This window comes from Thermobia domestica, chromosome 9 (assembly GCF_964235325.1).
Source record: "Thermobia domestica chromosome 9, izTheDome1.hap1.1, whole genome shotgun sequence".
Lineage (NCBI taxonomy): Eukaryota > Metazoa > Arthropoda > Insecta > Zygentoma > Lepismatidae > Thermobia > Thermobia domestica.
Genome location: NC_137462.1, coordinates 141877766 through 141905254, shown reverse-complemented (window position 1 = coordinate 141905254; position 27489 = coordinate 141877766). Strand labels below are relative to the sequence as shown.

General features: G+C 35.1%; 1 protein-coding gene across 10 annotated transcripts in view; it reads left to right on the top strand.

Annotated features, from left to right (window-relative positions):
* The window catches only part of LOC145695073 (echinoderm microtubule-associated protein-like 2), a 438352-nt gene that overhangs the window by 311231 nt on the left and 99632 nt on the right, over positions 1 to 27489 (top strand). The window lies entirely within an intron of this gene.

Sequence of the window (27489 nt, the reverse complement as noted above, 5' to 3'; positions counted from 1 at the left end):
ACTGTGGGGCCTACCGTAGTCGGGTCAAGACTTCACTTAGGAACCAGTATTTGCCCTATCCACATATACATGTTTCAGAATCCTAAGGTGCTTCCGCAACAATTTTTAAAGAGGTAGTTTGGCTACTCGCATATAACTTGAAGTACTCATCAACTACCTCTGTAAAAATTGTTGCGTAAATACCACAGATTTCTGAAACATTGATGTTTGGATACGGCACACTAGTTCCTCAGTGAAGTCTTGACCCGACTACGGTAGGCCCCATAGTATTGGAGCTATGGACTTTTAAAGTTCATTTTTTCAAGTTTTCGGCAGCCTATAAGTCCGAAAGGAAGCATTTGTGCACCCAGGTTGGTCTATACTTTTTGTCTTATCTTGGTGTCAGGAAACACCTCCCAAACGTTGTTGGTGTTGTTTTGAAGCACTCTGTATATATAATATATACTATAGGCTGTTTCAAAAGAACACCAACAACGTTTGGGAGGTGATTCCTGAGACCAAGATAAGACAAAAAAGTATAGAGCAAGCTGGGTGCAGAAATCCGTCATTTCGGAGTGTGCTTCCGGAAACATGAAAAATGAACTTTAAACGATCCAAAGCTTCAATACTATGGGACCTACCGTAGTCGGGTCAAGACTTCACTTAGGAACTAATATGTGCGCTATCCAAAAATGTATGTTTTAGAATCCTGCTGTACTTCCACATCGATTTTTATCTACAAGCATGTAATTTGAAGTGCTCGCCAACTACCTCTATAAAAATTGTTGCAGAACTGCACGAGGATTCTGAAATATGGATATTTGGATAGGGAACATACTAGTTCCTAGATGAAGTCTTCACCCGCCTACGGTAGGTCCCATAGTATTGAGCTTTGGACCGTTCATATGAGAGAGAGTAGATGGATAGTAGATAGGTAGATATAACTCTCTTAGGAAACAGACCATACAAGGTAGACAAAAGCAAAATTTTTACTGGATATCACAAGTGACAAGTAGAGATCTACACAGCATCCTGATACAGGGTGGTGTGACGAAATTAGGTAGCACTGCAAATATCTTGGAAACGAATTATCCAAGAAAAGTGTTTGTCAAAAAGCATTGGAAACACCTTAATCCAGCAATAGATCAAAAATGTTGATAATGGTATGTATGTGTTTCAAATATAAATAACCCTCACCCCTGCACTCATGTGATCCCAGTTCTCATTCTTGATATATGAGCATTTGAGATTTAGAAGTAAACGCTTATGCTTTTGTTCTGAGAGATCTTATGTTTAGCCCTGTAGCTGTAAAAATTTCTAAAAACAAGATAGCTAAAGTTTACTGTTCCTTGGTATAACTGGGTAAAATTTACTGTAATGTCTGAGTATAACAAACGGTTCTGCGAACTGGGAATATTTTAACAACTGGTTCTAGGGAACAGGTGTGAACCGGCTGAACAGCACCACTGCATGTGCTTTCTTTCAAGATTGCAAAACCTGAAGGGAATTAATTTTTCTTTAGCTTTTAAAGAATGTTTCAGGGAAACATCCAAAAATAATACTAATAATAATAATAACGATAAAAAAAAGATTTGCATCAAACATGGTGTGATTTTTCTTGGCTCACTCTTATCCTTGTCACTTAGGGTTAAGAGTAATGGTGGGAATGCCCCCTCCCAAAATAAGATCCTTTGTTCGCTTCTATAGTATATGGTAATATAATATTACAGTATTACCATTTACTAATAATACTGATATTCTGACTAAATGTTAATAGTAGGTTTCCCCCAATTTTTTACTGCTTACATAATAATGTAATGAAATTCTTTTCCATGTGAGTGAGATACATTTCCTGTTGTGTCAAAGAGCCAGTATCGTGAAGTGGTGCAGAAATACTATTGATCGCATTCTCCATTTGGACATAATGCTTTTGGCACGGTACCAGTGCTTTGACAAAAAAAAGGAGGGTATTATGTAGGTCTTTTCAACCTTGAATCTGCATCTGACATTCAACTATTATCTTTTCTGCAGTTCCTGCTTAGTGGCATCTCCAGAATTGGTGTCACCCGATGCGATAATTCATGGTGTTGTCTACCCTTCTCCTAACAGATCACATAGATCCAATATATTGTTAGTTTGATATTTTATATATAATTATTTGTCACTTACAACTGAGCCTTCTTTCTACCTCCACTAAATCGAAAGTTTTCTTTCCTGGATTTTATAGCTGGGAAATTGTCCATCATTTCATCCAGATCAATGTCTTTCGCGAACTCAGTTTCAAATGATGATACGGCAAGATTCGATAGCCTTCAAATATCTTACAGTAATTCGATCGTTTTTTTTAAAAAAAAATCTTCTGTCACTTGGAACAGGTATAAATAAATTGCAGACATAACTTATACGCGGTGGTCCTCGGTGGCTCAATGGTAGAGCGTTCACCTGTGGGGCATGGGATCATTGGTTCGATCCTAGCTCGCGCCAAGTGAGCTTTTGTGGTGGACAAAAACCGTGTGCGTGGGTTATCTTGGGATTCTTCCGTTTCCTTCCATTTCATTCATTTCTCATCATCACCCTCTCCTAGCCGGCATAACATTGGGGCGTAAAACTTATATATGCACTTAGTGTACTTGTGTGTTCTTAGCTACATAATACACAGAGTGTTTCAAAACAACGCCGACAACGTTTGGGAGATGATTTTTGACACCAAGATAAAACAAAGAGTATATAGACCATCCTAGGTGCACAAATGCTTCCTTTCGGAGTTATAGGCTGCCGAAAACTGAAAAAAAAAAGAACTTTCAAGGTTCATTGCTCCAGAACTGTGGGACCTACCTTAGTCAGGTCAAGACTTCACTTAGGAACTAATATGTGCGCTATCTAAAAACATATGTTTCAGAATCCTAAGGTACTCACGCATCAATTTTTATAGAGGGATTTTGGCTACTAACACGTAATCTGAAGTACTCACCAACTACCTTTATAAAAGTTGTTGCGGAAGTACCACAGGATTCTGAAATATGGATATTTGGATAGGGTAGTTACTAGTTCCTAAGTGAAGTCTTGACCCGACTACGGTAGGTCACATAGTTTTGGACCTTTAAATTTCATTTTATTTATTTATTTATTTTTATTTTATTTATTTATTTATTTTTTTGTGTTCTCGGCAGCGTATAATTCCGAAAGGAAGCACTTGTGCACCCAAATTGGTCTATACTTTTTGTCTTACCTTGGTGTCAGGAATCACCTCCCAAACGTTGTCGGTGTTGTTTTGAAACACCCTATATAGACTTATACATAGGCTACATACTGTAGGCTACATAATTTTAAAGGGCCTTTATGATCTAATTGCCTCATTTTAATTTTTATTAAATTGATGAATATAATTCGCTCTTAGCTATAGAAAAAATTGTATTACATTATTACGGGCAAAGAAGCGCTGGTACCCTTCACCCTGCCCGGAATAACTGCAGGGAGTATCCCTGCATTTTGCTTTGGAAAGGTGGCAATCCTACTTCATGTCCTGTAGATGTGTGGGGCTGTGTTTCCCTTGCACAAGTGGAAAACGAATAATCAGAGATGCCAACCCCTGGGAAAATCCCATTTTGTGGGATTTCTGCATTAATTTTTCGAATAGGGATAAAGGGAATTTTCGTCAAAGTTGGTAACATGTACGGGATTGTTTATGTGTTTATTTCATCGAAGCCAACAAAAAATCTCTAAATAAGCGGGAAGTAAGCTAAGCACATTTGAATAAACGTGAATCTCAAAAAAGAAGCACCAAGGAATGTAACTTGTATTCTGGAATTTTGAAAGAAAATCATGAACGGAGGAAAATAAATTACCAAACGACAAATAGCCTATGTCTAAAACGTCCCACAGGAAATAACTGGACAGTGGCGTATTTAGGGGGTGGCTGTCGGGCTCAAGGTCCCCAAAATAAATTTGTTATATGTATGCGAAACTTCATTAAAAATTTTCGGCACTCGAAAGAAAAAAATATAAGTGCTTATTCACGAGTTGTGTATAGCCCCCCGAAACAAAATCCTAAATATGCCACTGTAACTGGAGAATGATATGTCTATTTTCACTGCATTCAGTATAAGATTATGGCACAAGAGCGTGATGGAAATACTAAATTCTCATAACAAAATGTACTTTGCTTTAATCAACAATTTCAATAGTCTCTTTTAATTAAGGAAAATACTATTAGAAATTTAGAAAATCGGAATTAACAAATAATTGACTCAAATATTGAAAAAAGTAAGTGAGTTATACAGTAGTTTCAATTTTCATGTTTTTAAATTTTCAAAATTTTGTTATTAGTATAGCGCGAGAGAAATTTAAGAACGAAATTGGAATTTCTGCTTTTCGAGATGGGATTAGGTAAAGTTCCAGATTGTCATCATTGCGAATAATGCTTCAGTGGCCATCTTTGATAAATTAATAAAAACATTGTGTGGCAGTGCTGCCAAAAGGTTGACGCAGTAAGTTGCTAAACAAGAGATAAAATGACTCCAATTTGAGGTGAAAAGTCGCTAAAAAGTTGGTCATAATATTTCCGACACAATTAACATATAAAGTAAGTGTTGATTTTTAGAAATACTGCTAATTCTAGCTTTGTGTAACTCTACGTGTAATTTAAGTAACTAAAATTTCATCAAAACAAACACTTATTTTACTATTGTGTTATATTTTGGCAATATATATATTTCCGAAATTGTAAAACAGATTAGTAATAATAAGTGCTTGCTTTGCTCAGATTTTTTTCTTATTTAAGATTTTTTAATGTACAAAAATTAGAAACCATAAAGGAAAAACGCGAACACTCTTCACTTTAATTCATACTTCTGTAGCTAATCATCGTAATTTTACCACTGTATTACTTGTCTCTCTACAGAATAGGATTCCACTCATTCTAGCTTTGGAACTTCTTTTATAAAATAACAGACAAATTCTGACCAAAGCATATATTAACTAATAAATAATAGCGCTACAGTTTCGGCAAATTAACTTTGCCTTCATCAGACACATTATGAAATACAATTTCTAAGATTACAGCTTATATACTTCTTAAAGTGAGAGGAGGTATTCCATGAACCAATCATATTCGTCCTTTCCTTTAACAATTTTTAATTAATACAAATGCAACTTTTAATGATCAGCTTTCACTTAAGAGCTAAACTTTTAATTGGCACACCTGTGTATGAATAACTTTCACTTTTGAAAAACATAAACTTTTAATTGTCTATCCGTTGTTCAACACACCTGTTTTAATCTCTTCTTTCTTCTCTGTTTTATCCAATATCTTTCTCCATACCTCATGTATATTTAGTCCGCTATTCCAATTCATAAGTTTCTCGCTTCCTTCCTTTCTTATCCATTCTGCCTCTTTCCATTTTCTTATAATGCTTCTTTTCTCCTTTTCCAGCCCCTCTACGCCTTCTCAGTCTATTTCATGTCCTGTCTCCCTTACATGTTTATATATAGCGTTACTATCTCTCTTCAATCGAACGTCGTCCTTGTGCTGTTTAATCCTTTCTTGTAACCTCTTTCCTGTTTCTCCTACATAACTCATATCACATTCTTTGCATTTAATTCTATATACAACCCCTTCATCACTTATTTGAATCTCTGTTACCTTCCTTTTCCTCGTTCGCAACGTATCTAACATTCTTCTGCTACCTTTTCTGTACGTTCTTACTCCTCCTTTTCTCAATAAGTTTTTTAAGACTTCCGTTTTTTCTCCTATGCTCTCTATCCCGAACCATGTTTTCTTTCTTCTTCTCTATTTTCTCTCACTTCCTTCTGCCTTCTGCCCTCTTCTTTCTTGCTATTCTTCTTCAATATATCCTCACTATATCCATTCTGCATTAATAAACTGTGAAACTGTTCTATGTCTTCTTTTCTCTTCTCGTCATCACTGTCTATCATTCTTATCCTTCTCTCCATGTTTTTAATAAAGTTCCTTTTAGTTCCTTCATCTACATCACTTCTTGCCATAGAAGAAGTGATGTAGATTAAGGAACTAAAAGGAACTTTATTAGAAACATGGAGAGAAGGATAAGAATGATAGACAGTGATGACGAGAAGAGAAAAGAAGACATAGAACAGTTTCACAGTTTATTAATGCAGAATGGATATAGTGAGGATATATTGAAGAAGAATAGCAAGAAAGAAGAGGGCAGAAGGCAGAAGGAAGTGAGAGAAAATAGAGAAGAAGAAAGAAAACATGGTTCGGGATAGAGAGCATAGGAGAAAAAACGGAAGTCTTAAAAAACTTATTGAGAAAAGGAGGAGTAAGAACGTACAGAAAAGGTAGCAGAAGAATGTTAGATGCATTGCGAACGAGGAAAAGGAAGGTAACAGAGATTCAAATAAGTGATGAAGGGGTTGTATATAGAATTAAATGCAAAGAATGTGATATGAGTTATGTAGGAGAAACAGGAAAGAGGTTACAAGAAAGGATTAAACAGCACAAGGACGACGTTCGATTGAAGAGAGATAGTAACGCTATATATAAACATGTAAGGGAGACAGGACATGAAATAGACTGGGAAGGCGTAGAGGGGCTGGAAAAGGAGAAAAGAAGCATTATAAGAAAATGGAAAGAGGCAGAATGGATAAGAAAGGAAGGAAGCGAGAAACTTATGAATTGGAATAGCGGACTAAATATACATGAGGTATGGAGAAAGATATTGGATAAAACAGAGAAGAAAGAAGAGATTAAAACAGGTGTGTTGAACAACGGATAGACAATTAAAAGTTTATGTTTTTCAAAAGTGAAAGTTATTCATACACAGGTGTGCCAATTAAAAGTTTAGCTCTTAAGTGAAAGCTGATCATTAAAAGTTGCATTTGTATTAATTAAAAATTGTTAAAGGAAAGGACGAATATGATTGGTTCATGGAATACCTCCTCTCACTTTAAGAAGTATATAAGCTGTAATCTTAGAAATTGTATTTCATAATGTGTCTGATGAAGGCAAAGTTAATTTGCCGAAACTGTAGCGCTATTATTTATTAGTTAATATATGCTTTGGTCAGAATTTGTCTGTTATTTTAGAATAGGATTCTGCAGGAGTGGTTACATTGTATATTTCACATCTTGTCGTCGCTTGCGTTGATTAAAAGAAACAAAGAAAAGAAACATCAAAGCTAATTCAAACTAATAATGTGTAATTACGGAAGGACAACTTGTTCGAAACATAATTAATAGTCGCTCGATTTGTAAGTAAGTCGCCAAGTTGTTATGAAAAATAACCAGAAAGTCGTCAATAATTAAAAAAAAATCTCGTCCCTATTTTAAATTAAAAGTAAACTCCCCTAGATTTAATGACTTCCCCCTCAAGTTGGCAGCACTACTGTGCGCTGGAAGAACTGGAAAGTTACACTGAAGACGTTCCAGGAAAAGTTTACCGCATTGCTTTTATATATATATATATATATATATATATATATATATATATATATATATATATATATATATATATATATATATAATATTGTATTAAAATGCATTACACATTTGAAAAATTAAGTTGCAAAGACTTTTCAATTTTCTCTCGTATCACGTAATACGTGAGAAAAGTGAAAGACCATTTTGTATTTACTTCAGGATAGAACTTCACTAATTCATCATTAACATTGGTTGATATCCATGTAAGCCGAATTCTTTGGAGCATAGCAATTTTCATTTTCCTTTAGAAATTGAGCCCAAATCCAGTATGAGATTCATTCCCTCTTCAGGGTGTAATTGGGGGAGAAAGTGAAATAATTATTAGAAACGCCTCACAGGGATTCTTCAAATTATAGTGTAAGATGTAACGTATCGAAAGTTGCATATAGTCGATTTACTGGGCATCCCATAAACTATTGTTGACTTAGCTACTATGCGAAAGGTTTATCTAACAAGTAATCGTTATAGTTGGTTATAATAATAATAATAATAATCACAAGATGGAATAGATTTTCCAATAACCAATACAATTCATATTGTTGGTAGTTCTAGAGATCGAATTCCGAAGCCCTGTATTTTGTCGTGTAATCTGCAGGACATAGTAGATTTGGGTAGATCAATAATCAGTAGATATCGACAGACCTGTAAGCTCTTTCCCCCTAGTAGGTCTTCTCCCCGATTACAAGTTTTAAAACATACTATAGACGTAGAGTGAGAGAAAGTAGCCAAGCTGTATAATGCGTGACTGGCTCAGAGAGGCGCACTCATGGGAAGGATCCACCGGGTCCGGATCCGGACTCCCCAAAACTTCCTAATTCAATATACATTTATACCGATACACTTTCTCAATAAAACTATACTTGTTTAAATGGTAAATGATTGATATAGCATGAAAATTTGGTTATACACTTCATCTGTACTCTTTCTCTTTTAAAAACAATCTAGTTTTACCACTTTTTTCTGAAAATATAGGTGGAATTATTTTACGATTACTTATCATTAAAGCAACCCACATTATGCTTTATTTTTTGTGTAATTATGCTTTATTGTTAATTTCAATTATTGTTTTACATTAATCGTGCATAATGTATAATATTTACTATACATTCAATATTCTATATATCTTGATCTATTTATTAATATTTTATCATTTTTTTCATATTTAATGAACTTTCTACTTAGTGCATTGTAAACAAATATGCTTTACTCGAGTCCGTGTTTGTTCTACCTGTGTGCGCCTTAGAGATGCGTATATACAGAAAGGGAAAGTAAGAGATGCTACCAAAAAATACAGAAAGTGCTCAAGTTCATGAGGTACACATAACCATACAGTGTAGAGTTCTTGTATGCTATTCATTGTTCGGGGAAAGTTTTCTTCTTTTCCCTTTTCTTTTCTCCATATGAAAGGATAACACCGAAAAGTGTACAGAAATAAAAATTTGCTTTACATTGTTGCATTGTTATGTTCTCAATGATTTTGCATTGTAAATATTGGTTTAAAAAAATATATATATTAATACAGTATGTTAAACCTGCAGTTAAACAGAATTTTTCAAGAGTTGTGCTATATATTTTAAATTATGCTTTATGCTTTATTATCTAAAATTATGCTTTTAAAATTAGTTTCGTTTGGACCCTTAGACAACCACAACCATGTTCAAGGTACCAACCATATGTCTAAATTGCTATTATGCTTTTTATGCTTTTGGGTTGCTCTACTTATCATCTTTTCGGGTGCAGAATAAACACGTTCAATACTACTTAAATGACGTAGATGTAGTGACTTGTAGTATTGCTCCCCCTCCCCAAAGCTTTGACCCCTTCCATAAAAAATAAAAAATCTGGGTGCGCATCTGTTCATAATTTGATTCCAGATCACATCAGAGGTGGACTACAAGGCAACCTATTTCTGAGGACTTTTTATTGTTTTCCTCATTATTTCACCATATATTCGTATTTTCATTGTAACCATAATTTCAGAGCATTAAACACTCGATTAAAGAAATAATAATAATAATGATAAATATAAAATAAACCTTTAAAAGAGCATATGAAAATATATTTTGGAACAACACCAGTTCTCTTAACAATGTCGTTCTCATCTTTGAATCTAGTCGAGAAAAAAAAAAGCATCCAGCACCACATTATTCCATGCCGTTGTCAGCTTTAAAAATGGCCACGTAGCAAGTGAAGAACAGAAAATCAGGTTTTTGACGTCATTACTCTACTCAGTATGTTACGTAGTCTGGTCTCGGACCAGTTCGTACGTGAGAGCTAGAAGATGATATCATGTGGACAGATTTGGAATTGACTTTTGAATGTTTCCACGATTTAGTCAGAAATCATTAAAAATGCGAGTGATAGACCGCAACAGGCGAAGGTATCTGTTTTTCTTCCCTTTTCACATAGTGATTGGAATAACACGTGTCTTTATTAAACTGTACAGTGATTGTAATAGATATTTGATACACTATTGTGAGTAGCTAAAACAATTTTGTTTCAAATGGTTTCCAAGAAAGGCGGATACATAGTCCAGATATATATTAAAGGAACAGCTATCATCGACAGTTTTGTTAACATGCCATACTGTAATCACGAGTGAAATGGCAGAATTGCAAGTTTCATCAACCGATTATTAGAAATATAACGTACCTGAAATAAACGATTCCCCTGAATACTCCGTTCCCTGCTGAAAGAAAGTTTGGTCGTTTTTAGAATAGAATATTCGGGCGAGAAGTAATCAACATTATATATATATATATATATATATATATATATATATATGCCCTAGTCTTTATTATTTATATATAGTATTTATTAGTCTACTTGTCATGGACTCGATTTTCAGTATTAGTCCAAAATGATCTACCATTCTCAAGCTATTTCTCAAATTCATAATTACTCATAAGCCGAACATTGGAAATTCAAATCAGTTCAGGTTTCATGAGGGCGTCTTAGCGACCAACCAGTCCATGGTTCATGCTTTCTACAGTGTAGTCCAAAATACGCTGTGTTGAATAGCCCAAAATGGCTTGTTCATTTGATACTTTCTGATCATTTTGCTATTAAGTACCAATAATAATTGTCAGTGGTTATAAAGTTACATCAGCGGTTAGGAAGCTATCCTTTGCGCGAATATATAATTTGTATTAAGCGAAACAGAAGCATCACGTCGATATTTTAGTTTCTATGGATTTTTGAAAAAGTAATACACTGAATAAATTATTGATATATCAATCTATTATACCTTTATTGCTGTTTTCTAAATACAGTATTTCTCTAGTACGATCCTTCATTAAGCCCCCTCCACTTTTTTGAATTTCAGTGAATAACAAAGATAATAAAGAATATAACAATGTAAAAAGTAAGCAAGGTAGTTTCTACAAGACGCTATTACATGAACTATTTTTTTCAAGACCTCCTGTGTAGTGTATAAATTTGGGTGCCGAACAATTATGATGTCATAAATAGCGCACCCAAATTTATGATTCATATAAAAACAACTGGAAACGTTTATTAATTTATTAATAGTGTTTTGTAAATACTGCCCGGCTTACTTTTCTAGAGTTTTGACGTTCTTCATTACCTTCAAGTTATTCAGTCAACTTAAAAAAGGGGGGACTTGGCGAATAATGAATATTTTTGTGAATGTATTAGTATTTAACTCTGCGGAATAATTATAGAGCGCTTAAAGATATACATCAAATGTAATGACTTGAGGAATATGTGCAAGAAATAATTTCTATATAAATATTTAATAAAAAGCTAAAGACGCAATAAATATCACAGCAGAGTAACTTCAATATGAAGAATATGCAGTAAATTATCCAGATACGTCCATTTAGACGAAAGCTTACTGAAGATATACAGTGGGTAAAAAAAAAAAAAAAAAAAAAAAAAGTATTTGGACAACTAGACCTAGGATGAAAACACAAGAAAATATCATATATGCAAGACAGTATAGAACAAAAGATAATTGGGGCGTTAACACCAGAGTTATGATAGTTTTGTCGCATATTCAAAACTGCCATGTACCCCATCTGTCAGCCGTGAGTGAAGGAAAAAGAAATAGGTAGGTAGGAGGGTAACAAAAAAAAGTATTTGGACAGCGCTATGATCGCGAACAAATCACACAAAAATTGGAGCTGAAGAGTTGCTTAAGTGCATCTGGGTAGTCTACAAAGTAGAGTGAGGCAGTTCATAGCAGCTGAAAACGAAACCAGTACCATGGGGAGAAAACAGAGAGAGACATCTTTAGAGGAACGAAAATTAATTGTGAAATTGTATGGGGAAGGTAAAAGTTACCGAGAAATTGGCCGTATAGTGGATAAGTTACCTTCCACTGTTGGTTATATTATCAAGAAACACAAAACAGAAGAAATACTACAAAATAAACCGCGAACAGGCCGACCAAGAAAGCTAAATCCCCGTCAAGAAAAGTACATCATTAGAACTGTAAAGAAAAATCCACGAACAAGTGCAAGACAGGTCGCCACATTACTCGCCCAGGACATGCAAGTCAATGTTACACCTCAAACAGTAAGAAATACACTTAAAACAGCAGGTTTTCGAGGATGTGCAGCAAGAAAAAAAAACATACATTTCTCAGACAAACAGAAAGAAAAGACTAGAATTTACAAAGAACTACCAAAATGAACCTGTAGACTTTTGGCACAACGTGATTTTCACCGATGAAACTAAAATCAACTCATTTGGAAGTGATGGATACCAACATGTGTGGCGAAAGAAGAATAAATCATTCGAAAACCAGAATATTGTTCCAACAGTTAAACATAGCAGCTGCTCAGTGATGGGGGGGGGGGGTAAATGCTAATGGAGTGGAAATATACATGTGATTGATGGTATTATGACTGCGAGAGTTTATTTGGATATCTTAAAATCAAATTTAAAGGATAGCGCCCAAAAACTTCGCTTGGGTGATAAGTGGATGTTCCAACAAGATAACGATCCCAAGCACCGAGCTTACGATGTTCGCCAGTGGATCCTTTATAATACACCCCACTATCTGGAAACTCCGCCGCAATCGCCAGATTTGAATCCACTGTCGAACTTATGGTTTGAACTAAAGAAAAATGTCCGTAAACGCAACCCTACCAGCAGAGAACAGTTGATACAGTATGTTCGACCGGAATGGGCAAAATTTGATTCCACCATTTGTTGTAAATACATCAATTCAATGCCAAAACGTCTTCAAGCAGTCGTCGCAGCTAAATGGTATCAGACAAAGTACTGAGAGATTCTCTTGTTTTCATTTCATAGCTTTTTTAAGTTCATTTTTCGTTGTGTCCAAATACTTTTTTTGTTGTATTGTGAACAGTTGTTATCTTTCATTCGATATTATAGTGTATAATTTTCAGATTTGTTAATATGTATACATGCAAATAAAAGACCGTATTTGCCCCTTGTTTCCAACATACAATCCAATCTATTACCTTGTTATGTACGCTGCGAAGTAGCGGCTCTTCTGTTTTTGTGCAAGATGTCCAAATACTTTTTTTTTTTTACCCACTGTATATAAAGGTATAGTAACATGCTATGCGATATATAGTAATCATGCTACATGTGATTACCTTCTTCGTTGCTGTAGTCACTAGCGCGTGCATCTTTACCCACAAGTTACCAAGTTCAGTTTCCGTTGGAAAAGGAACTAACGGATCACAGTGGTTACGGATAACAAATACGAAACTTTATTGATATTAAATTTCAACAATAGTAGCAATTGCAGTCTGATATTATAGTCTTTCACTTTCTGCCCATCGACAGTAGCGACACCATACGGTACATCTCTCCTCTAAGCTACTTTGCAAGTAATTAATGTATAGACATATAAATGGCGGGGCTATACTATACCACTTGTGGTGCCATCGCGGCAAATGCAAGAACTACGTACTTTCACCCAAGTCCACGGTCAACGCTTCAAAGATTAATATAAGATCGTTGAATGCAGTCTTATTAATGGTTGAGTAAACAAGCGTGAGATTAATTCTTTTGCGACTTAACAGAATATGGAGAAACAATTTCGGTCAGCAAATTGATTTACCTTCTCAGTTTATGAGCAATGTTAGAAAATAACGAGAAGTTAAATTTTATTCATTCCTCTTTCTGTACACAGTTTGCAAAGTTAGTTTATGAGTAGTGTCGTGCTTTATTTTGACATAATACAATCATATCATAATAAGTTTTGAACGCTATTTGTTTTCGTAAGAGTTCTGCTCTTGCATGTAAAGAGCAAGTGCTACTAGTAGATTCTAATGTAAAATAAGATGAGTACGTGTACGAAATACGAAATTACCGTCTATCTATCAATCTCTCTCTCTCTCTCTCTCTCTCTCTCTCTCTCTATATATATATATATATATATATATATATATATATATATATATATATATATATATATATATATATATATATATATATATATATATTCCCAAATTAGTTCAGCATCCCGTCCGTACTTCTTTATTATTGATTCTAGTGCCGCCATATACTGTTACCAGAAAACCAATAATATATTACAGTTCATTATCAATTGTAAGTTTGTTTAAGTTTAGCGTTCCTTTTCAGCAACAAGGCTATATGGGACGTGAACCTACAGTTTAAAGAATCCGAACCACCATAATACGTTCAAATTTGCAAATCCTTTCTCCTACCAGGAATTGAACCCGACACCACTAGCCACTAAAGTAGTGGGAAGGACTATCCATTGTACTGTATGAAGCAGAAAGTGTGGGTATGTAGACATTTTTCATGCTCGTAAAACTAATATGAGGTTGAAAAGAATTTAAAAACTGGTAATGTGTTCAGTTTTGGAAGGAAATTATTATTGAGAGAGAATATGCCGAATCAGTATATCTGCCTAACATGCTTAAACCACTGTCTTTGAAATACGAATGATGAAGATAAATTATTCTTGAACCTAAAAGATTCCACCTGTCAAAAAATATTAATGTTAAAATAGCTCAGCACACCACCATCCACCATCAATATCACAGCGAAGGTTCTCGTATTTTCAGAAGAGAGCATAATCCTTTCTCTTCTACAAAAGTAAATTACTGAATATAGTTTAAAAAAAAAAAAAATAGGAGAAAGAAATGGAGTGGCATGTTCAATCATAGGGACAGCTATAAAATGACAGTATGCAATTTATTATTCACCAAGGTTATGGAAGGATAATCGACCCGCGTATTTCCTGACGTGACAAGTACAAACATCCTGAGAGGAGAGCAATTCTGTAACATTACTGTCTGTTATGTATTGCATAAGTTTGAGGATGTTAAATCGATTTTCTCTGTGTTTACGTCATTTCTTGTTAGCATTTGTCTTTTCAAACAGGTGTGCTTATGCATGTTGATAAAACAGACTAAAGAGACAAAAATACAGATTCGCCGTTTTAAGAAGCAAAGTTTATACAAATAATATTCGCATAATACATAGCGATGGCCACTTCAATCAACGTGATAAAGTCGATTAGCCAAAAGTATTGATTAAATATGGGGAATGGATTTGTTTTCAGCATAAATAGGGACTAATGATTCGAAAATAATATATTTTTAATGGAAATATATATCAGTGATATACGAGATTATATTGGCCGTAGCCTTCATCAAATTCCGGGAACTTTTAATTCGGTGCACTTCTTTTTTGTAACCTTAAGCGCCTCCTCACTTTTATGTAACTGGTCAGTTGGGTTTTCTTAATAGTTTCACTGTCTAAAATGTCGGTATCCTTTATAATGTACAGGTGGAAATGTATTTTTTCCCATATGCTATACAATATGCAACCTGAAACTCAATAGAGCTGATATGGTTGTCTAACTTGTTGGCTGTTGTTGAGATATTACCCTATTAGGGTACGTACTTTAAAAATTATAAATAGCTTGCAGTTTCTTCCCCATAGTACCTAGATATGTCAAGCCAATAGTGTAGATTTGTATAAAAGATAAATAAGCAAACAAACATGCAGCTTTGTATAAAGTTACCAAATTAAAGTTTTTAATTTGTTACTGTTCTCTCTAATAAATTTATCTTCTGCTAGTTAGTTTGTTTCTACAAGTACTACATAAACATTCAGTATTATTTTCGTACGCAGTATCTGATGGATGCGATTCGATTGCATTTTTTTAAAATAGAAAACCAGAAGTTATTCCCGTAAAATACGTTTAGCGTGGCAACAGAAAAAAAAATGAGTTTGAAATTATGAAGGAAATAACCAAGGTACAAAATTGAAAAATACTGTATCTTGCCCATAATATCTCATCAAGCAGCACCCTTTATTTATTTATTTATTTATTTTTCTTATCAAAAGTTCTTTCTAAGTCCTTATATTCCTGCGTCTACATCTCTGATTTGATGCTAGCTACTACCTCCTATATCATGTATGTCATTGGTATGCATTCCTGCCTATCGTATAATTTTCATATAAGCAAATACAGCTCAGCATTTAATGTGTTAGTATTCTGTAAGACATATTATTATTATGAGCCTATTTTAGGTTGAGTTTGAGACTTTTTTTTACGTCCTTATGCAACTCCGAGGTCATGAAGGTCCCGCGGTGCCTCAATAGTAAAGCGTTCATGTCTGATGCGTGGGCCTCTTCTATCTCAGCTTGTGCCAAGTGGGCTTTGTGGTGGACAAATACCGTGTTTTCTCGGGATTCTCTAGTTTCTTTCCTCTTTCTTCATTTCACCATTTTATTTATTTCTCATTATCACCGCCTCCTTTAGCCTACGTGCCAGAATCGTAAAACTGACGAATTTCATTTTTTTCGAGGTTATGAAGGACTGGATTTACAATTAATGTGGGTTTCAAACCACGATCGATGTTTGAATCCGGTGTAGTTGATGGATTCACAGTTTGTTCGTTCGTATTATGATAACTTAGAGACTCTCGAAGAAAGAAAAAAGTTCTAAACATATGGACACATTTACCTTCAAAAAGATAAAAAGTAGAAAATATAACTTCTTTATTTCTTCTGTTTATCTATTATCTTTTGATACCCCGCTTTCCACTTGTTTTTGAATTAAGAGTCTATCGATTTTTGTCTTTGTTTTCTCACATCTGTTGAATAATAAATTGATTAACTTCCCGACAAAGAAATTAGTGCACATTTTCCGTTTATAAATATAAATTACTTACCTGATCATCTTATCTATTATATAGTTCTTAGGAAGCTAAATGAGGTTAATCCCTTTTAATGAAAGGAAATGTCAGAAACATAAATTCACTAAAATGCTCTTTCCTGTTAGCTGCTAATTCAAACTTATATGCTATGTTTTTTGTGCAAATATGGTAAACTGATGTACAACATTTTCCTTCAATAAAACCCTTTGGATTGTTAATAAGTTGTATTTGGGAACAAATGCATTTCGATCGTTTAGTTGCTTTTGACTGTGTAAATTTTGCACTCAATACTATTAAAATTACGATTCTCAGGGATAATCATCTTCCTATTAATTTTTATCGATGGGACTTCCCTCAAACTGACTGTTCGATTGGACTCTTCCTATTGTTCACTATGTATACTCTATCAAGGATGTTATAACATCCTTGCACTCGAATATCTTTTGACATGCCCCCTAAAATAAATAAATAAATAAATAAAACTTAGTTTTTGCTAGGAATTTCTTCTTTCTAACTTAGTGCGTCTGTCCTTCAATACTTTTCCCTGGCTTAGTATTGAGTTCTTGACTTGTAAGATGTAGACTGCTGTTCTGATGTTTTAATACAATATCGAAGTAATAAGTAGCCACTGTACGTCATGCACCACGAGTGCACACTTTAAGAATGAGTGAGCCGAAGAATATTTTTGAAATGAAATGAAATCTTTGAGTTTTACGTCCCACGGTTATGCCAAAGGAGACGGTGGTGATGAGTAATGAATGAAATGGTGGAATGAAGAAAGTGGGAGGAAACGGGAGAACCCCGAGAAAACCCACGCACACTTGGCGGGGGCTGGGATCGAACCCGGGACCCCAAACACCAGAGGTGAACGCTCTACCACTGAGCCACCGCGGCCCCCGAAGAATATTTTTATAAATGTAACATTTTATTTATAATCTCGTATTCTAATGACGGAAGAACTTGAGTTTTGTTAACGTCTTCACATTTATATACTGAACATTTTGTAGGAGTGAAGATTAGTCATCCATATCAAGATAATAAATAAATAAAATAAATATAGTTAATTTTTAGAGGGGAGAGGGGCAAAATCCTATTTCCGTAAAAACTATTAATCTATTAACAGCTTTCAGTTTTATTAGGTAGGCCTATGCTTGCGTAAGGGCATTTCGTAACTCACCGAGAAGTGGAGGAGACGTTGCGAGAGATAACGAGCGGGGGCATACAAATAGCACAGACGACCAGGTACGGGAGGCACAGGGACTGGCATTATTGTAGTCACTACGACAAGCAAGTGCTAACTTTCTTCACAGTTGTCTAGGATAGGTTAACTTCAAGTTAAGGAAATATTATGTTCGAAGGCCGGATCACACTGTACGCATGCATGTTAAGATAAAACAGTCTTAATGGCGGTGCAATGCCAATATTTTATTTTATTAAGATACCATTTTGATTTTATTCTCTTCAAAGTTTTTTTTTAAAATATAAAGAACTAACATGTTTAGCATGTTGTCAAAAAATGTTCTGCTAGTGCAATTTAAATACCTCCCTCAATATTTAATTAGACTTCCAGCCTGAGATGTTGAGTGATTTTAGTTTAGCGTCCCTTTCAGCAGCGAGGCTATATGAGACGTGGACCTACTGATTAACGTGGAATCCGAACCACATGAGCTCCCGCCGGGAATCGAACCCGGGTCTCCCACGCCAAAGGCGCGTACGCTAATCGCTTAGCCACTAGGGAGCTCTCAGCCTGAGATGTGTAAATGCTGTTGGTAAGTTTAGAATTTGTAAATCGTAAATTTGTTCAATCGATGTTTCGCTTATGTTCCTCAATTTAGATTAGGTTAGATTAGAATATTATTACCTAGTCCATTTCTTCATGATTAAACGATCTAGCTGATTGCGGTGGTCCATTAGATCGAATCGATCCCTGATTGAAGATTCCATTGTGAAACACCTGTCGCCGGAAAAAAATATATTAGGTGGTCTACAGCAGAGTAGAGCGTCGGTTCCGATTACAAGTATTTTAGATCCGATTACAAGTAAGGAAGTAACGGTATGGTATGTACCGGTACTTGTAGAATTGTATAGAAAACTGTCTATGGAATACAAAGAACGCTTTTTACCATGACATTGCGGTTAGAGAAGTAGCTCTAGAAGAGATTACAAAGCAACTTAACTTTAAAATGAGAGTTGCTGAACTATGGACTGAAAGTTATATATATTGGACCATTTATCTTGAAACACCCTTGTACGAGTAAATTCTAAACTAGTAGCTGAATAACACTGGAATTTTGTTGGACATTCTCAAAAATAACACCAAACTAACAGTGTTCACGACCCAATACAAAGTTATTTTTTCTAGTGGGACTACAGCAAGTTATTACACATTTCAAATTTACATGTTAAACGAAAGTTTACAATATCATACTTACTATTCAGTGTTACAAACTAAGAATGTATCACATAGAAAAATGTTCAAATTTTGGACGTCTCTACAAGATTAACAATGTAAATGAGACGAACGGTGCAATTCACCTCCAAAGTATTTTAGTATGGAATACATTAGTCATGATACGAAACATTCAAATTATTTGGCACAAGAACCCAAGGTATTGAAAAATTATTTTCTTTTTCAAGGGGATGCAATTTCGAAAAACTCCTTAGGTAAATATCAGATTCAATCACATAGATTTTTTAAAATAAGAATAGGAATAAGAATAGACTAAAATTTGATACTGTTTTAATTCTTTGTCACTTATTGAGATGAAACTCATATTGGATTATACCCTCATCGTTAGGACAGGACTCTATCAAGACGACAGTACATACGGTTAATGAAACATAGCTTACAAGTGTCATCAAACACTTAAAATTTAACTTCTGTTTAACTAAAATATTATCCAAATATGAGACATATCATTCTATAGACCACATCGTTCTGAACTAACATTCTAGACCACATCGTTGTAAATAACATTCTTTTGAAGCGAAATTCTCATGTGTAGGTTTCGAGAAAATCGAAAGAAACTATCTGTGACACTAAAAAGTTCGTCGTACGGTGCCAATAATAATTAACAGTATTTGTATTACTATTATTTTGCAGGAAGAAATTATGTATTGTATTATTTAGCAAAATACACCGTTAACTAGTAGATTGTCTAACGGTGACACACACATTCTGTACGCTCACCCTACTTCTCACACTAAAACAAAATCTAACCATCACATTCTCAGGGTAGTTATTATCTTAACCGTCCAGTTTCACTTTGTCCCACTTCTAACCTTATAATTCGAAAACTACAACGATCGGAAAGAAACCTTGTAGAGGTGCTATCACTTGGGTTAGTTAAAGTCAAGCATTATATTCGAAATCTATTGCAGTGATCCCAATAGATTTCATACAAAGCAAAGGCGTCAAAGTTTTTTTTTTTATTACATTTTTTCCCCGTGATTTGTATACGTAATCACTGTGTTCGATCATTTGAGGCATCTAGTATCAAAATCTGCCACATACATTTAGCTTAATTGCGAGTAATCTTGGAATGAATCTGGGAGTGCAGTGAATCTCCATATGTACGCGTACAAAGTCCCATATTTGAACTTTTTTTTTTTTTTTTTTTTTTTTAGTATGATATATTAAGCTTTTAAGCAAAATACTGTTTCCATGGAATTCCTTTAGATCAAACATATAACAAACAATATACAAGTCAATTTCGGTATATATATATATATATATATATATATATATATATATAAAGATTTGGCGACTTTTTATACTAGGCGCCTCCCTAGGAGAGTTACATTCAAACTGTTCTTTCTTTTATCATCATTATCAGTAATATGAGAAAGATGTTTGTAGGCCTATATATATATAATCAAATTAACCCCTCCGTACTATTCCATTTCAGAAACTATGTTCCTTGGTAATTGGAAATACCTACATCAGAAAAAATATTTTGTTAGAGTGGAAACTTTGAATTGCTTTCTCACACCACTACCTTATTCTACTTGTAATATAATATGCATTTAGCGAACATAACCATATGGCAGCTCTAGATATATTTAAAAAAAAAAAAAAAAAGCAGAAAGATAAATCAGCGTATGAGCAAACAATTGTCTATTCGTTGAGCGTGGCAGGTCGATATGTTTCAAAACGTCAAGTCATTGGCTGTAACTTTGTATTGCCATGGAAACCGGATAAGTAACACTCTAAAGTAATTTACTTTTTTCTTTCTTTCTTTTAATGTAGGAGGCCACCCATAAGCTTTACAGCAAAAATAAACAAAACATTATATGAACTTTTTTTTTTTTTCAATCAGTGTATCCAGCAGGGCTTCTCTTGCTACTTGAAAAAGCTTTTAAATTGATTGGGCAAAATTTTTTCATCTTCTACATTATTTCAAATTTGTTCATCGTTCCTATAGGTATATTTTCTCATTTGCTATACACACTTTCATTTTCTGAAGCTTTCCTTCCCAGTCAATAGTGTGGATGTTTTACATGTGGGTGGACTAAAAAGCTTATGCATAAGGATTTTATTGTTGGTTATTATGGGCTGTTATTTTTAAGACAACTTAAATGGGACTTAGTACGTCCGTCCGTTGCTCCACACTATAACCGTTGAACAAAGGCAGATTTTTGAATTATTTTCGCAATTTTTTACAGTAGATAGCTATAGTGATTATCTCAACTCAGTTCGTTAATGGAGGCAATTCGTTAACACCTTCACGGATAATGGTGACTTTACCCAATTGTTATACCTGTTAATAAATATTTATAGTACGTTCTGTACTATATACTTTATCCGTTTCGTTCACTTATAACGTTAGCCTTACAAGTTAAGCCTAACGACATATAAATTTTTCCACTAAACCAATCATTGCCAAAATGTAAATATGAATGTTTACTTTAATATAATCTATAATTCCAATGAAAAGCTGATCTAAACAAAAACATATTTGTAAAATATATAACTATAAACAAACACTAAATACATCATAGCAAAAACTATATAATTTTAATCTAAACAATCCACACAATACAGTCTCATTTTTATCTTTTTAAAACATTTTCACTTTGACGTGTTTGTACTTATTGCAGCACCTATTTCCCAATGCCAATGTCCTATTCTCTATTATTTAAATAAAGGTACAGTAGAAGTTATACATCGTACCGTGAGATGGCAGGTAACGTTCTCCAACATTGACATCTACCGGACAAAATTGATACTAGTAGTGTATGATCCAATCTGCCAGAGTATATTCTCTATATAGTCCCCTACTCATGGTCAGGTGGCCAATGCGCACGTTTTTATATCTGTGATACGGGTTTGAACCCTGATAGAACTAAAAGCCTTGCATAAAAATCTGAATAGTAGTTCAATTCTATCAGGAGTGGTTCTATGCCTTCCCAATTAATATGAAGAAACATACATATGAATATTGTCACTTCGATCTCCTTATCTATAAGCTGTAAGGATGGCTGATTAGAACTTGTAGCAGGCTAATGGTAGCGAAATTCATCGATAATATTTCCAGCTCATTTATTCATCTTTCTTAATATAGGCACTATTACTATTTTTTAAAAGGAGTTTTCCCTTTCTGTTGTATAATTGAATACTGACATATTAGCCTGCACTGAGAAAAAAATGTAGATGGCGTACTTAAAAAGGTAGGTTACATGAGTAATTCCTGTAGTTTTTGGACAACGTACAGTAGACGTATAACTGAAAACGCGTGTTTTATAATATTTTCCGCATAAGTGTTCCATCTATACGTACTTTCTGTATCAAACAATATAGGCGGTCAGGATCTTACATACAAATGGACGTATATAACATATAGCTGATTAATGTAACATAAGTATATGCATGTGATATACGGAAAACCGTTAGATGTCAGGCATCCTGCAACGGCATGATGTAACATCTAAGGGCAGTGCCTATGTAGCATATGGATAACGTATGCTCCGTACTGATTTCTGTAGTAAGCAAGAGTATTTCGTATATTTGTACAATATACCGCTGTCCGGAGAACGAATTTTTCTCAGTGTGATTGTAAATCTCGTAACTATGGTGGGTGGTCCTTTTGTCTTGGGTAGTTCGATTGAAATAGGATCAACTCCCCGGAGATTTATTGTTTGTTACCTATTTTTATTTATTTTTTTTTAAATTTAATAAGGTTCCTTAGTCCGTGATACTGCCGTGTTTACTGCGTTATCTTTTTCTGCGTGTCCGTCTGTCAAGGACGTTTATTGGATCAGCGGAGATGTTTCTATTTCCATCCTGAAACGCATTCATCTGAACTGCTTTCTAAGCCCTCTTACACTTCTTTTCACAAACCCATTATGTTTCTGTGTTTGCAGTTTTCTTATATTTTCAATGTCTTGTCATTATTCTTCTATCTTCTTGCTCCTAAACGTGCAAGTAGCTTCGTGTTTACTATTCTCCATCTTTTCGTGATTCTGAAGGCAGTATAATATAGCCTGTTTCCTCTTTTCATTCTGTGTTTATATTACTCATCAATTAAGTTAAACTTCTCATATCCTCCACTTTTCTCCACTGCTCTTTTTACACCATTCTGAATTCTCTTCCATGTTTCATTATCATCGATGCTAGTTTCATTATTATTTTTATCTTCTTGATAGCCCGCACGTGCAGAATTTCCAACTTATTGCAAATACTAAATAGATCTTCTGAACTTCAGAATTCTTTAGTTTTCCAACATCAAATTTTGTTCCCTTTTACGGCTTCTGTTTCCTTCTTTATTACCGACTGTCTTTCACATTGTGAAAAAAGAATGAAACGTTCTTATTAATACAATCTATAAAAATTCTGTATAGTCGTATTCAATATCTAAAACAACTTACTGCTTACTATATATTGTATTATTGCAACAAAAATAAAATAAAAAATATATATCACAATCTGTCCATTACCTAGTTAAAAGACTGGAATGATTTCCTACTAGATAATATTAGAAGCATAAGAAGTGACTGACGCTCGTAGTCTCAATTTTGAGTTCTAGTGAGGATACGAAGCTTGAATAGTAGTAGTATGATTTCAATTTTAACAGTACGTGTTGTCTTGTATAACAATGATTTTTATCGTAATAGTATTCTTGGTTGATTTGGAGTTGATCGACGTTTTCAGCAGCGAGGCTATATAAAACGTGGACCTACAGTTCAGTGGAGATCCGAACCACATGAGCTCCCACCGAGAATCGAAACCTGGTTCCCGCGCCGAGGACGCGTACGCTTAACATATAATCAGGAGAGAGCTCCACAGTAATATGAAAACAATGCTGACTTTCTCTAGAGAGGGAGTGGATACTACAATTTAAGGAAAGATTCGAGACCAATTGTTATTTTTTTATTATTTAAAGTTGCACAAGGGTCAGTCCACAAGGCGTAACTTACCAAGGGGTTCATAGCAAGGACGTAGCTAAGGGGATGCACGGGGGGCACCGGACTCTCCAAATCTTGGGTTGGCCCCCTCAAATATTTATTTAAAATTATATGTTACAAATTGTTTTTATCCGACAATAAATGAAAAAAAGAAAATATCCACAGTAGACTGAAATTATTCATGCTTTTAAGAAAACATTTTTTAAATCCATTTACAGATTCATTCCCGTTTGGCCTATTCCCGTTTCACCTACGGACCTTCCAGCAATATATATCATTATCTCAATTTCATCTTAGATGTAGGCCAGACGGATATTCCCGTTTGGCCTATTCCCGTTTTGCCTACACCCACTCGACGAGGTATATTTAATATCTGAGGGACTTTTTCTACAAAGATTTATGAACAAGTTTATTTCTTAACGTTAGTGACAGCTCTGACGTCATTGATTGTGATTCTAGCCAAGTATGTGCTGTGCCACTAATAGTTCCAAAGGTCACCACTTCAAAAATGCTCGTTTTAAAATGGTTGTTCTTGAAAATGTTAAATTTACTTTTCAGATATACTTTTTACTAGCTAAAAGCAGTCATTGCAAAAAAGATGCATTAAAATCCACTATTTAATCTAACAAAGTAGGAATAAGTAGGGAAAGTGGGTCTACACGTGTATAAAAAGTAGATGTGTCCCCCAGTTTGGAGTTAGCACAATAAATCTAGAAAGGACACGAAATTAAAGACTTAATCATGATTATTCTTGTAATTCTGTGTTACATATTAGTAACATTGTAGATTTCACAAGGCAGATTTGAATTTTCTGAATAGTCTAAGGGCAAGGAGAGAAGAAAAGAGGTTTTAAAACCGTTTTAGAAAGTACCAACTAGAATGATGCTCAGCATAGGGTCAATCCATTTCAAATCAACCAATATAATCGCTATCAATAGTTTTTCTTACATTTTGCATAGTACAAGTTGTACTATAAAACAAGAACCATTAACTTTTTGTTTAGATGCTTAGTTTGTTTATGAGGGACCGTTGTGCACACCTGTTTAAGCTAATTTTGAACTTTACAAAGATTTGCTCTAAATTCTGTAGCCCCTGTATTTTTTCAATATTTATTTTAAAATATTTAAAAGAGACAATTATTGTTTCATCTAATACTGTTCTGGTCCATTCACTTTCCATCCTTGTTATCCACATCATTAGCCGGGGTTCCCATTAGCTATCGGGAGTACTGCCCTAGGTGTAATGAAATCTTTACAGAGGGAGAAAAATTAAAGTGACTTAGTTTTTCTTTCAAAAATTTAATTTCAGGAATTATGATTTTCGTTATTTAAACTATAACATTCAAAAATGTTTCAAAAGTATCTACGGTAGGGGGAGTCAGTTTAATATGAGCAGCACGAAGCTTAAACTCACACAGCACACATACAGTATACCTTGCGCAAGAGGAAAACAACGAAGTTCATAGCATTGTTTGGAGTTTCATGAATTTGCAGAGGGTAGCCCGAGTTCGTTCGTGCAGTTCTTGTGAAATAAGAGACAAGTTTACAGGTACGGAGAATTAAAATGTGTAGCTTTTTAGAGCTATAATTAAATCAGGGTAATAAATAATAAGCTAAAACTTGGTATTTATGCGTTGTATATAATTTGTGACTGGATTTATAGTCAGTTCTGTTTAGGAACATAACGCCAGTCTTTTGTTCACTTCTTTTCTATGAACAGGGTTGTCAACCACAACACGTTAAAATATCATTAACAGTCAGTGAAATATGAGCTTTTGAATTTAGTTTAATATGGGCATACATATTTTTTGAAATGAATGAGAAAAATTGACGTGAGGATCTTTTGCAGATGTTAACTATAGTAGACATTCCGTAATAACATACGAGGCCTGTCTAAAAAGTATCCGACCTTAATTTTTTCCAGGCAAAGTAGTGATTCCCAGGCGGCGCCACCGTGCACGGTGGAAGGAGGAACCTTAATGCGCATGCTTGAATTTTTTCACCGCGTTCGCGTGTGCCAGTCGTGAGCTGGTGGTCGCGAAGTGAGGTGCTGTTGGTAGTGTTCCGTCGGATTTAGTGTTTCTCGCAAGATGACTGAACGAATTGAGCAAAGATACTGCATCAAATTCTGTCAAAGGCTGGGTGATTCTCAAAGCCAAACAATTCGTAAGATTCAGCAGGTGTTTGGAGAAGATGCGATGGGTGTAACACAAATTAAACAATGGTTCAACCGATTCAAAGATGGCCGCACATCAGTCGAGAGTGAGCGGCGTAGCGGCAGGCCCCAAACTGCTCGGAATGCAGCTGTTGTTGAGCGGGTGCGAAATTTGGTGATGGCAGATCGCCGTTTGACAGTGCGGGAGATTGCATAAGATGTTGGAGTGAGTAAAGATTCTGCACATGCAATTTTGCGTGACGATTTGAACATGAAACGAGTGGCTGCTAAATTTGTACCCAAGTTGTTGTCTCAGGAACAAAAAGACACCCGTTTTGACGTTGCACAGGACCTTCTGGACATCACCAACACTGATCCTGGGTATCTGAATTCCGTGATAACTGGAGATGAGTCATGGGTGTACGGTTACGACCCAGAAACAAAACAACAATCGTCTCAATGGAAGCATCCCGATTCTCCAAGGCCGAAGAAAGCGCGGCAGGTGCGAAGCAAAATCAAGATGTTGCTGACTGTTTTCTTCGATGCCCGTGGAATTGTGCATCACGAGTACGCACCAGAAGGACAAACAGTGACAAAGGAGTACTATCAAGATGTTCTCAGGCGACTCCGTGACGCAGTCCGGCGCAAAAGACCAGACATGTGGACAGCGAAGAACTGGCACGTCCATCATGACAACGCCCCAGCACATTCATCCCAATTGATCCACACGTTCTTAGCCAAACATGGAATTACAACCGTTCGCCAACCTCCCTACTCTCCAGACCTGGCTCCTTGTGACTTCTGGTTGTTTCCAAAATTGAAGACGCCTCTGAAGGGATCCCGTTTTGAGAGTAGAGAAGACATAATGCGGAACACGACGACGGAGCTGAACAACATTCCAAAAGAAGACTTCCAGCGGTGTTTCCAGCAGTGGAAGGATCGGTGGGCTAAGTGTGTGGAAGCACAAGGGGCCTACTTTGAAGGGGATTAGGGTCCCAAATCTGTCAGGTATTCGCAACTATTTTTCTGGCCAAAGGTCGGATACTTTTTAGACAGCCCTCGTAATTTATAATAACATGGATGATATAAATTCTACAATCTTCAAGTTCATAATCGGCTTGGATACATTTCGTCGATTTCCAGTCTATCACCACAGCCGTGTTTGGGATGGGTATTGTCACAGTCTATACGTGCGGAGAAGGTGAACAAGCAGATATCTATAAATAAATCTAAAGCTCGCAGATACCCATAAATAAATCTAAAGCTTGCAGACATCCATAAATAAATCTAAAGCTTAAGTGGATTATAATAATTTCATTGAAGAAAACGCCAGAAATGCTGCGCCAACATCCAC